The sequence below is a fragment of the Vigna angularis genome, chromosome 6 (assembly GCF_016808095.1).
Source record: "Vigna angularis cultivar LongXiaoDou No.4 chromosome 6, ASM1680809v1, whole genome shotgun sequence".
Taxonomy (NCBI): Eukaryota; Viridiplantae; Streptophyta; class Magnoliopsida; order Fabales; family Fabaceae; genus Vigna; species Vigna angularis.
In genome coordinates, this window is record NC_068975.1 from 17,000,295 (window position 1) to 17,011,276 (window position 10,982).

A 10,982-nucleotide genomic window follows, 5' to 3' on the forward strand; every position below is an offset into this window, starting at 1 on the left:
GTGTGGGGTTCGACGTCCAATTGGTTAGGGAAAGGGGGCAGTTGAGAGTTTTCATTATAGTGTAGTTACCAACAAAGGGTTTGACGTCAAATTGGTGTGGGGTTCGACGTCCAATTGGTCAGGGAAAGAGGGTAGTTGGAAGCCTTAATAGCAACACAGTTACCAAAGGATGGTTTGATAATGAATAATACCTATATTGACGTCTTATTGTCGTCTACTAATACCATTCCATTTCCATACTTTGGTTCAGAACTGTTTCGTTAAGTACATTGTCTTGCGCTTAAGAGTCATTGCTGAGGGCTAATTCTGAGTGCCGCACTCACCGCTCAGTGCCATTTTACCGCTGAGCGTCGTTAACTTGGGCTTGGACCAATTTTCTGTATTTTTAAATAAACTATAAAAGGGTTTAGTCGACCTAGGGTTGGTATCTTTGGATAGAAAGAGGCGAAATTACACTCCTTTCACCCCTTGGAGGCGGATTTTGGATGCGGAAGCTCCGATCTTCAACTTTTAGGGTTCTATCTTTCATTCTTTTCATTATTTTCATCTAGTTTCACTATGTCTATGGTGAACTAAACCTCCATTGTTGTTGGGGAAACGATGTAATCTTTTGAAACTCTCATGTATTGAGTTGATTCTTGATTATATATGCTTTACTTCATTAATTGTTAGGGATTTTCCTCTATACTTTATGCATGCTTTGTTTAACTCATTCAATTGCATGATTATTGATTTTGTCACTATGGACAGATATGAAGAAATCTAGAACTAGGGAAATTCTCCCGAAAACAATATTACCTAGACATAGGAATAGGGGGTTCGATTGCCTTTAAGCTTTTGTGCGAATGTAATGCATGATTAATTGCTAGGGAGACAGAACATTGTAAACTAGTAATTAGGATTAGGCTTTCTTCACCGAGACATCGGGTTTAAGGTAAATTAGAAAGTAACATTAACATTAATGAAGAAAGATGAATCCATAAATACATGAGAGTGGATAGGATAAGTCAGAAACCCCAACAACATAATCATTCCATATTTTACATCAATCACTTTTGCATCTTTCAATCCAATTGATCAACACTTGCATTCATGTTTACTTTTCCGTAATATAAACACAACAATTTCGTTTACAAGTCTTATTTAATCAAGAAATCACATAACTGTTTAAGCCTTGAGTCTCTTGGGAAACGATACTTGGTCTTACCATTTATTATTACTTGATACGATCCAATACACTTGCTGAAGTGTTAACTAGTTTTTGGCGCCGTTGTTGGGGACTCGAGGTTTAACTATTCTATTTGTGTGATTATTGATTAGCTTTGACTTGATTCCTATCTTTTTATTTTATCTTTTTATCGTTTTATTTTTTTATCTTTTTTATCTTTTTGTGCTAACAATTGTTTCTAGGGTTTTGTTTTCTCGTGTATGTAGGATACAATTCGTACTAGGAGCAAGAAAATAACGGAACCTCTTCTTGAAGAATTGGACGAGAGTAGACGGAGAAGGAGAATCCGAACATCTAGAGAATTATTTCCTTCTCCGGAGACACTTCTACAACCCTCACCACAAAGATCTAACCAGAGTACTAAAGAGATGGCTGGAGAAAATAATGATAGATGTACTCTGGCGGATTACACCACTGTTGTTGGCTCTCATCACTTTAATAGCATTGCTAGGCCGAAGGTCAATGTTGCAAACATGGAGGTGAAATCGACGTTGATACAATTGGTGAAGAGCAATGTTAACGGTTGAAAATACCGTTATTTATGGATTAATTTTGATATTAAATACATCCTTTTTCACTTAGAAACTTGCTTGGACTCATGCTTTTTCATTAAGTTGTGTGAATAAGAGAGTTGAGGTTGAATTTGATGATTTTATGACTAATTTCCCTTGTTTTCATAGGTATTGAGAGAATGCGGAAAACAAAGATGAAGTGCTAAGGAGTTAGAGCTTAGAAAGACCTAGAAAAGCACTAAAATGAGGAACCGCACGAAGCTTGGGCGCCCTATCTAGAGGCTTGAGCCTCGGAAAATCGATGTCCACCGCTTGGGCGCCCTCCTAGGCCGCCCGAGCGGCGGCCCATGATAACGGTTGAAAAATCGTTATTTTTATACTTAATTTTCATATTAAAAACAACCTTTATGACTTAGAAACTAGCTTGGAATCATGTTTTTACTTAAGTTTTGGAAATAAGAGAGTTGGATAGGTTTTATGCTTGCTTCTCCTTGTTTTGGCAGGAATTAAGATGAATTAGATGAAAGAATTTGAAGTAGTAAGGAGCTAGACTCAGGAAAGGAAGTAAAAGTGCACAAAAGAAGAGACGCATTCACCGCTCAGCGCAACTTTTACCGCTCAGCGGCGTTCTGAAACACCACAGTCACCGTTGAGGGCTAAAACTGCAACTAAGTGTCATCTTGAAGAGTCGTGTTAGCAAAATGATGAAGATGAAGTTTTGATGATGTCCAAATCAAGTCAAGAAGATATCAAGATTCAAGATGTTATGAAGACTTGTATTGCTATGGAAAGCTTTTGTAATAATTGTAGTTTAGTGTCTAGGACTTAGATTTTTAGTGGTTTTGATTCCATGTAATTTTACATTATATAATTAATGTCCAGAGTCAAAATCGCACTGTTTTAATCGATTAAAACAAGTATTAATCGATTAAAACGAGTAAAAGCTGAAAACTCAACTTCTTGCTGTTTTAATAGATTAAAACTTTTTTTAATCTATTAGCTAATCGATTAACACTTTTTTTAATCTATTAGCTAATCGATTAAAATTCATTTTAATCGATTAAAGCTGACCGTTGGAGTTTCCAAGCTTTTGAAAACTAGCCGTTGCACTGTAATAATCGATTAAAGCCTATAATAATCGATTAGTTAATCGATTTTGCCTGAGAATAATCGATTAACACTAGCCGTTGGGGGTTTCAAATTTGAAGAACTAGCCGTTGTACTCATTATAATCGATTAATCTTTGTATTAATCGATTAAATGCGTTAGATGGCCCATTTTCGAAGAATGGAAGAGCCTTTGGATGAGTCTATAAATAGACTCTCATTTCCTCTCAAGTAACAACACAGAAACTCTTCCCTTGTGCTCAAATACTCAGAAATTCTTGAGACTTGTGTGTTCTTGTTCGGCTTGTGAAACTCGTGTCTGTAGAGCTGGTGAAGTGCTGCTACGGTGACAGAGGAAATAGCTGGTTCATCCTTGGTGTGTCTAAGGAGGTGTTCGGAAGAGAATCATCCTTCGTGAAGTATTCGGAGGAGGTGTTCATCCTTCGTGAAGTATTCGGAGGAGGTGTTCATCCTTTGTGAAGACTCAAAGGAGGTGTAGTTTCATCTCTTGTGGTATCAAGAGAGGTGGTTTCTAAACTCTTACAAATTGTTTCTTTGTGATTGTAATTTGTAATTGTTTTGTGAGTAGTAAACTGTTTATCTTGTTTGAGATAAGCGACTGGACGTAGGATTGGTAAGATCTGAACCAGGATAAAATCATCTGTGCAAATTTCTCTCAACCTTACTCTATTTAATTGTTATCATTAATTGCTAAGTAAGTTTAATTGAGTAGAAATTAAAAGGCACAAGTTCGTATTAAAAACCCTCTTGGTTTGTTATTCCACGCTAACCATTCTGCTGCAGCTGATTCTGACAATTGGTATCAGAGCTTGCTTTGATAGTCATTCAAATGGCAGGATCACATCAAACCTTTGCAGAGGGTGCATCAATCAATAGACCCCCACTATTCACAGGTGAAATTATGCATTTTGGAAGGTCAGAATGCAAATTTTTATGGAATCTATTGATATAGATATTTGGGATGCTGTTGCATTTGGTCCTTTTGTTCCAACTAACAATATGCAGGAACCAAAGCCCCGTGACCAATGGACTGCTGAAGATAAGAAAAAATTTGGTAATGATGTAAGAGCTCGTAACATTATTTCATCTGCTTTAACTATTAATGAGTTTTACAGGATTTCTGTCTGTAAAAGCGCTAAAGAAATGTGGGAAACCTTAAGAATAACTCATGAAGGCGGAGATGAAATTGGGTGTGCTAAAACGAATACTTTGATCATGGAAGAGAATAATTCAAGCTCTTCATCAAGCACAACATCAAGTATGGGTGATTCTGATGAGCAAGCATATATCTGTTTAGTGGTGAACGACGACGCTGGAAGCCAAGTAAGTACATCTAGCGATTCTGATAATTATAGTCAAATTAGTGAAGATGAATTGCATGAAACTTATGCTGCTTTAATAGTAGAATCTGAAAAATTAGATAAAGCTCATAAGAAATTGAAAAAGGATTTCAAAAATTTAAAATTAAATTTTGAAAATATTTCTGAAGAAAATAAAAATTTAAAATTAAATTTTGAAAATATTTTTGAAGAAAATAAAGATTTGAAAAATAAAGTTTTATTTTTTGAAAAGGGTAAATTTACTAGTAGTGATGAATGTGCTTCTTGTGAAAATTTTAAGAAACTACTAGAACACACAACCTTAGGAGAATGTAGTAAAAATAATGAAAATAAGGTTGTTAAAAATAAGTATGTTCCTAAAAATAAACATAATAATAGAACCCGTAGAACATGGGTAGAAAAAGGAACAACTTATAGGAACACAAATGTTGTATCATGCTTTTATTGTATGAAAAAGGGTCATACATCTAACAAATGTAAAATTAAGCATTATGATGTTCCAAGTGGTAGATATGTTTGGGTTATAAAATAATTTCTTTTTTCTAAATCTAACCCAAAGGACCCATACAAGTAGTTGGGTACCTATTGTTTAATATTTAAAAATTTCTATAAAACAAAATTTGAGAAAATTTTATTCCAAGGCCGATGAAACTATTTTTTTTGGATATCTTCTAATATACAAAGCATATATAGTTTTCAATCGGAAAAATTTTTATGTGTGCATGTTGTCTTTGATGAAATTGTAGACCTTGAGGCAAAACCTCTTGAGTTAGTTGAATTACATGCAGGCAATGATGAAGATTTGTAGAAGACAACAAATGAAGCGAAGAATGATGACAATCCTCAAGATGAAGATCTAAACAAAATGTGGAAAAAACCTAGAGGATTACCATTACGAAGTTGGAGGCATATCTAAAGGGGTAAACATTAGAAGAGATCTAGGAATTTTTTAGAAATATCTTAGGATTGCATTTTTTTTTTATATAGTTCAATATATGGTTAAACAATGTTTTATAAGTTCTTTATCCTAAAAATATTTGCTTTATATATCCTTTTGTGCATGTTTGAATGAATCTTTAAATTTAAAATATTTTTAGCTCATATGCATTCATGCCTTTATTAAGGGGGAGTATTATCTTAGGGAGAGAACATCAACACAACTTTTTAATTATGATCAAAAAGGGGGAGAAAATGTTTAAAGCTTATTTGCTTATTTGTGTTTATTCACTAATGCACTTTTTCTTCCATAAGTTGTGATTTATCAAGATTATTACTAAAAGCTTTAAATCAAAGGAGTTTTTGATCATCATCAAAAAGGGGGAGAATGTTAGCAAAATGATGAAGATGAAGTTTTGATGATGTCCAAATCAAGTCAAGAAGAAATCAAGATTCAAGATGTTATGAAGACTTGTATTGCTATGGAAAGCTTTTGTAATAATTGTAGTTTAGTGTTTAGGACTTAGATTTTTAGTGGTTTTGATTCCATGTAATTTTACATTATATAATTAATGTCCAGAGTCAAAATCGCACTGTTTTAATCGATTAAAACGAGTAAAAGCTGAAAACTCAACTTCTTGCTGTTTTAATAGATTAAAACTTTTTTTAATCTATTAGCTAATCGATTAACACTTTTTTTAATCTATTAGCTAATCGATTAAAATACATTTTAATCGATTAAAGCTGACCGTTGGAGTTTCCAAGCTTTTGAAAACTAGCCGTTGCACTGTAATAATCGATTAAAGCCTATAATAATCGATTAGTTAATCGATTATGCTTGAGAATAATCGATTAACACTAGCCGTTGGGGGTTTCAGATTTGAAGAACTAGCCGTTGTACTCATTATAATCGATTAATCTTTGTATTAATCGATTAAATGCGTTAGATGGCCCATTTTCGAAGAATGGAAGAGCCTTTGGATGAGTCTATAAATAGACTCTCATTTCCTCTCAAGTAACAACACAGAAACTCTTCCCTTGTGCTCAAATACTCAGAAATTCTTGAGACTTGTGTGTTCTTGTTCGGCTTGTGAAACTCGTGTCTGTAGAGCTGGTGAAGTGCTGCTACGGTGACAGAGGAAATAGCTGGTTCATCCTTGGTGTGTCTAAGGAGGTGTTCGGAAGAGAATCATCCTTCGTGAAGTATTCGGAGGAGGTGTTCATCCTTTGTGAAGACTCAAAGGAGGTGTAGTTTCATCTCTTATGGTATCAAGAGAGGTGGTTTCTAAACTCTTACAAATTGTTTCTTTGTGATTGTAATTTGTAATTGTTTTGTGAGTAGTAAACTGTTTATCTTGTTTGAGATAAGCAACTGGACGTAGGATTGGTAAGATCCGAACCAGGATAAAATCATCTGTGCAAATTTCTCTCAACCTTACTCTATTTAATTGTTATCATTAATTGCTAAGTAAGTTTAATTGAGTAGAAATTAAAATGCACAAGTTCGTATTAAAAACCCTCTTGGTTTGTTATTCCACGCTAACCATTCCGCTGCAGCCGATTCTGACAAGTCGCACTTAGCGCTGAGCGGAAAAAGTGCCGCTGAGCGTCATTTAATTGGGCTTGGGCCTATTTTCTGTAATTCTTAATAAACTATATAAGGGTTTAGTCGACCTAGGGTTAGTATCTTTGAACAGAAAGAGGCGAACTCACACTTTCTTCACCCCTTGGAGGAGGATTTTGGATGTGGAAGCTCCTTTCTTCAAATTCTAGGGTTCTATCTTTCATTTTTTTCATTGTTTTTCATCTAGTTTCACGATGTCTATGTTGAACTAAACCTCCATTGTTGTTGGGGAACCGATGTAATCCTTTGAAACTCTCATGTATTGAATTGGATCTATATTTTATATGCTTTGCTTCATTAATTATTAGGGTTTTTCTTCTATACTCTATGCATGTTTTGTTTAACTCATTCAATTGCATGATCATTGATGTTATTTATATGGACACATATAGATACAACTAGAACTGAGGAAATTCTTCCAAGAGCAATATTACCTAGACATAAGGATAGGAGGATTGGTTGCCTTTAAGATTATGTGCGAATGTAATGCATGAATAATTGCTAGGGAGACAAGACATTGTAAACTAGTGATTAGGAGTAGGCTTTCTTCACCGAGACATCGAGTTTAAGGTAAATTAGAAAGTGACATTAACATTAATGAAGAAAGATGAATTGTTGAATAGATGAGAGTGGATAGGATGAGTCGGAAACCCCAACAACATAATCATTCATATTTTACATCAATCACTTTTGCATCTTTCAATCTAATTGATCAAAACATGCATTCATATTTACTTTTCAGTATTTGCATCTAAACCTCAAAGATTTCGTTTACAAGTCTAATTTAATCAACAAATCACATAACTGTCTAGACCGTGAGTCCTTTGAGAAACGATACTTGGTCTTACCATTTTATTATTACTTGATATGATTCGGTACACTTGCCGAGTGTTAACAAGTTTTTGGCGCCATTGTCGGGGACTCGTGGTTTAATTATTCTATTTATGTGATTATTGATTAGCTTTGACTTGATTTTTTTATCTTTTTATCTTTTTGTTTAATCTTTTTATTTTTAATCTTTTTGTTTATCTTTTTATCTTTTTATCTTTCTATCTTTTTGTTTTTGTCTTTTTATCTTGTTATCTTTTTAGTTTATCTTTTCTATCTTTTTGTGCTAACAATTGTTTCTAGGGTTTTGTGTTCTTGTGTAGCAGGATACATTTCGGACTATGAGCAAGAAAAATTCAGAAGCTCTTCTTGAAGGATTGGAAGAAAATAGAAGGAGAAGGAGGATCCGAACTTCTACTCTTAGGGTTTCACTCTCTCATGCTTTTCCATTATTCATATAGTTTATCCATGTCTATGGGGAACTAAACTCTATTTGTTGTCGAGGCATGATGTAACCTTGTGAACTCTCATGTATTTGAATTGATTCTTAATTTATATGTTTTTTCATTAATTGTTAGGGAATTCATCCGTTTCAATGCTTGCTTTATTTAACTCATTTAATAGCATGATTTATGAATTGTATGAGTGTCGGGAGGTTCCTTACAATTCAGGTTCTTGTTGAATTCTTCCAAGGGTAATATTTCTCAAGGATGAGGGTATGAGTACTTGGTCGTCTTAAGCTCTTGATCTTCAGACTTAATTTTCTAGGAACGCTAGGAATTGCATGAACTAGGAATTAAGGCAGGCTTATTGCGCCGAGGGATCGGGTTCTAAGTAATTTAGTGAGTGACGTTAACATTAATGTAAAAAGAAGAATTCTTATATACATGAGAGTAAGCTTGGTGAAATCAAACCTTAACAACATATTCATCTCATATTAAACAACATCTGTTCATCTTTGTGTTACTCTACTATTGATCAATTTGCATTCATATTTAATTTTATGTCTTTGCATTTGAAACCAATGATCTCTTTTTATTTAAGTCTTAATTAATCGAGTTATCACACAACTGTTTAGTGCCGAGATTCTTCTAGGATACGATACTTGGTCTTTCCATTTTATATTACTTGTGCGATTTGGTACATTTGCCAATCCATCAACAAGTTTTTGGCGCCATTGTCGGGGACTCACGGTTTAAACTACTCTATTTGTGTGATTCTTAATTAATTTTGGCCTTATTTTATTTTATTTTAATTTTATTTTATTTTATTTTTGTTTTTGTGCTAACAATGTTTTCTAGAGTTTTGTTTTTAATGCTTGCAGGATGCAATTTGGACAAGAAATTAATTATATGGGAACTCAATTCCACCAAGGTATTTTCAACCACTGGTGGGAACCTCACTCTAGCATGGATCAAAGTCAATTTGGGCATGCTACCGGACAATTTTATAAAGAACTACAACAACAATGGCAACAACAACCCTCTCTCTCAGAAAGATGGGCTAAGATGGATGACACGCTTCAACAGTTCATGCAGGTGCCTGATTCTCATCATAAAAGCAATCAGGCGACATTTAGAAGGATAGGAAGCCAACTTGATCACATAATTCAAAAGCTGGACGATCTTGGGAGTAACATGAAAGCTAACTCCAGAGAGGAGTGCACAGCTGTTGTTACTGAAAATGGTAAGGTTTTAGATGAGAGAAAATAAGAAGAAAGTTTGAGTGAAAAGAGAAAGACATAGAGAAAGAAAAAGAAGAGAGTGAGAGAAAAGAAAAGAAAAAAAAGAGAGGAAGAGGATAAGGAAAAAAAAGAAAGAATTATATGAAAAACCTCTTCCTTACCCAAAGAATTATTCTAAGGAGGAGAAGGAAAGACAGTTTGAGCAATCCATGAAAATCTTCAAGGAATCGGAGATTAAAATTCCTGTAACTAAGACATTGCAACAGGTACCCGGTTATGTTAACTACTTAAGAAATTCAACAAAAAGAGAAAAAGTCCAGAGGAGGAAACAATTGAGGTACAGAACAATTGCAGTGTGATCTTGCAGAAGGCACTTCCTCCAAAAGTTAAAGATCCGGGAAGTTTCACTATTCCCTGTACTATAGGGAGTCATGAAATAAGGAAAGCCCTAATTGATTTAGGGTCTAGTATCAACTTGATGCCCTTATCTGTACTTGAAAAGAATGGTGGTCTTGAAGTCAAGCCTAGAAAGAGGAAGCTGTTGAAGATAAGTTGGTGTGGAGACAGAAAGGAGAACACCAAGATTAAAGTTGGAATTGGTTGATCCAGACATGAGCCTATTGGGTCAAGCTAGTGACGTTAAAGAAGCGCTTATTGGGAGGCAGCCTAGTGTCTTGAAAACTTTTAATTTGTTTTTGTTTATTTGGTTTGAGTTTATTTTTATTTGTATTTGTATTTTTATTTTTGGGTTTTGTTTTTAATTCGGTTATTGTGTGAATATTTTTTTTCCTGTGTTTAATTTTTTTAAGGAACTGAATGTTTGAGGGCTGGAGAGAGTTCAATTGTTTGATTTGAGTGTTGTTGTGAGAGCTAGGGAAAAGAAACTTGAACATTCTAGGATGAATCTGACAACTCAGGGCTGGGAAACCCAAAATAGTTCAAAAATTAAGGGGTATACAGTATCGCCCGCCGCCTAGGCGCCTTGTGGGGGCGCCCGGGCGGCGACTTTGCAGATGGATTTTTTAAGCACGAAGCTTAAGCGGGCTTGGCCCATTTTCATTCTTTTTAACCCTAAGGGTCTTGCCCAAGCCTTCATTCTCTGATTTCCCTCAAACTAGCTTCTCTAATCACTTCTCCCAAGTGCTCTCTTCACTTCCCCCTTTCCCATTTCACTAAAACCCTAAGGTTCCACCATTTTTTCACCATCCAAGGATCCAAGTTTGGGGTTTTGAAGGGGTAGCAGCTAGGAGCACATTTTTCTCCAATTTTTTGAGCATTTTTTGTGATTCTTTGCTTCCATTCAAGTAAGTCATGAGTTCTAATCTTTTAATTGATGAATTTTGGTGAAGATGCATGTTCTTGAAGAGGGTTTGATGAAGATTGATGAAATTGATTGATTTTGTTGATTGGTGTTGTGTAAACTTGTTTTGCCACTGTTTGGGCCAATTAAATTGTGCTAATTTTGGCTGGGATCGAGTAGAAACTGCTTTGGAAAGTGAAAAGGGAAACAAACCCACGCTTGGCAGCAATGCTCGCCGCCCGGGCTCCTAAGGCTGCCCGGGCGGCGGACGTCTGTGACAACACACTGATTTTTCTGTTTTTTGGCTGTGTGGTCCAATGCAGATAACACTAATGGTTCCCTACTTGTCTTTGGAACAAGGGTATTGAGTTACTAGATTTTTAGAACTAATGTTTGATGTTTC